Source organism: Echinops telfairi, unplaced genomic scaffold (assembly GCF_000313985.2).
Source record: "Echinops telfairi isolate 266 unplaced genomic scaffold, ASM31398v2 ScPeMD7_7457;HRSCAF=8495, whole genome shotgun sequence".
Taxonomy (NCBI): Eukaryota; Metazoa; Chordata; class Mammalia; order Afrosoricida; family Tenrecidae; genus Echinops; species Echinops telfairi.
The window spans coordinates 27204173-27206950 of record NW_022111357.1 but is presented as its reverse complement, the minus strand read 5'-3'; the positions used below and the strand labels follow the sequence as shown (position 1 = coordinate 27206950).

Here is a 2778-nt window from a genome sequence, read left to right as displayed (position 1 = left end):
AGTGGAGAATTTCCAGAAGTGTCTTCAAAGATACCTTGTCCCAATTTTTTCTGAACCCAGGGCCCGGTCACATCCACCCGGCACAGCCTTTGATAGTCTTTTCCCACAAGTCCCTGGGTGGTACCAACTGTTTACACTGGATTCCTAACTGCACTTGACCCAAGTCATGGTCCTTCCCATCGCCTCCTATGCCCGTGAAAGCTGGGCACTGAATAAGGAGGACGGGAGAAGGATGGATGCATTTGCATGGTGGTGCTGGAGGAGAACAATGAACGTGCATGAACCGCTAAAAGGACAAACTGACCGGCCTTGGGAGGAGGCCGGCCAGAGTGCCCTTGGAGGCAAGGTGGTGATGCTGGTCTTGCATACTTTGGACATGTTGTCAGGGGGGACAGGTCCCTGGAGAAGGAGATCATGTGGTCAAGTGGAGGGCAGTGAAGGAGAGGAAGGCCCTCCAGGAGCTGGACTGACACAGCGGCTGCAACCGTGGGCTCAGGCCTGGGGGCAATTGAGAGCATGGGGCAGGACTGGGCAGTATGTCTTCCTGTTGTGCATTGGATCGCTATGGGGTGGAACGGCCTTGGTGGCATCTAAGAAGAACAACAGCAACAAATCCAAAGGTCGGCAGTTCACATCCCCCCAGAGGAAGGTTAGAGGAAAGACCTGACTGACCTGCCTCTGGAATGGCAGAGACCCCGCGCTTGTGGAGTCCTCCCTGTTGAGGGTGAATGCCAGAATAAATGGATCATGAGTCACCTCCTGAAATGCCACCCTCTTCCCCCCCACCCCCCGCCCCCAACACACCTAGCTGCCTTTGGAGTCCTGTCTTACACACACACACACACACACACACACACACACACACCAGCGAGCAAGCTCTTGTTAAGCTTTTGTGCCCATCATGTCCACTAACACCCCATTGGCTGAAACAAGTCACGTGAGCAAGCCCTCCCTTGATGGGGTGAAGCAAGCTCTGTGTACAAAGGACAGGGGCAGGGAGGGGACCCTTGCTCAACAGTGGTGTCCATGATCGCAAGGCAGTTCTGGTTAAGGGTCTGGGTTCTGAAGTCCAAGATGTTCACATCTGACACTCATCGGCCCCGGGCAAATCACTTTCCTTCCCCGTGCCCCGGTTTCCCTTGCTGAAAAGCACATCTCAGGGAGTGGAGCCCATTCAATGAAGTGATCCCACCGTGCTCCTTAGCCTAGGCAGTCACACCAAATGCCTGTGGGTCATGTTTTCAAAGACCGACTTCATCTCCATCATCATTCCTTGTTCCCCCTCCAACCGCCCTTCCTTCCGGTGGGCCAAACCACCCTTCCCTCCCTCCCTGAGGTCTCCCCACTCTTCAAATATTTGGAAACCTCCCTGACGTTCCCAGTCTCGGTCAGGGTTACGCCAAGCTACACAGACTTGGCTCCTGTCATCTCGCCCTCATAAATGAACCCTCTGAATCTTTAATCACCTCCCTCCCAGGAGAGTCAAATGGGACATATCCCTGGGCTTCCAGCTCGCACAGGCGGTGGTGGCGGCGGGTGGCTTGTCCTGCAGGGAGGGCATCCAGGCTGCCCCAGCTGTAGGAACCCTCAGTAGAAACCAGCCCTGGCTGGTGTGCAGCTCAATGCCCTGAGTGGCCCTGCCCACGAGCAGAAGAGCTGCTTGTCCCTGTTCTGAGTGCTGCAGAGGGAACGTGCCACCAGTGGCCCCCTGTGTGGCATGTGCACCTAGTCTGTGTGCACAGCATGCCAGTCCTCGGGGGCATGAAACCTCGAGTATCATAGATAGGACTGTGGGTCTCAGCCTCCATCCCGGCCCACCAAGCTGTACGACTTTGGGCAGGGTAGCTTGCCCAGCGTTGGCACCTGTGAAGCAGGTGTGTTAGTCCCGGTAGACTAGAGAAACAAATTCATAGACGCTCATATATGCGTAATAGAGAACTTCATGTCAAAGAATAATTGTATATTGAGAAAACATCCCAGCCCAGCCCTGATCGAGTCCACAAGTCTGATATTAGCCTATATGTCAGATACGGGTCTATAAATTCCTCTTCAGACTCATGTAACACATGCAATGGCACCAAATGCAGGAGGATCACAGGCCAGTGGGTGGAAAGGCTTGCAGATTCAGTGGTGGTGGAGGGATCTCAGCACTGGCGTGGGTCTCCATGTGGCTTCTCCAACTCCAGGGTTCTGGCTCCATCAGTGTTTCCATCAGTGTGTCTCCATGTGGCTTGTCAACAGGAATGTGTAGCAGAGAGAGAGAGTGTGTGGCCTCCAGTGAGCTGTTTCTCTCCATCGGGCCTCCAAATGAAGTCATCAAGCTGTGGCCAGATTGGCAGGCTAGACTCCACCCCTTAGCAAGTTGACAAGAAATTATGTGACTGCCACAGGAGGGTGATCATCACACCTGCATCATAAGGGATCCTGGTGGGGGTGAGAACTAACTGCCTGGCTTCTGGCCCAAGGGTGGGGGTTCGAACTGTCACCACAGCTCCAGGAGAGAAAGACCGGGACCTGCTTCATAAAGATGACAGTTCAGAACCCCACGGCGCCTTTCTCCTGGGCCCCAGGGCAGTGGGGGACTGTGAGTGGGGTTAAGACAAGGGCACCCAATGACAACATCATCAGAGGGCTGTCAGGAAGGTCTGACGACTCAATCAAAGGAAGACTCCAAATTGTTGATGTTAGCTGCTTCTGGTCAGCATCGGACTCAGGCGACTGCAAGGGCCTTGGGTGACACACCGGCCCGTTCTCAGGTGCCCGTCAGACTGTGGTTCA

General features: G+C 54.6%; 1 protein-coding gene across 2 annotated transcripts in view; it reads left to right on the top strand.

Moving 5' to 3' along the window:
* IGSF21 (immunoglobin superfamily member 21) overlaps window positions 1-2778 on the top strand; it is a 300787-nt gene that overhangs the window by 80575 nt on the left and 217434 nt on the right. The gene's annotated exons all lie outside the window — the stretch shown is intronic.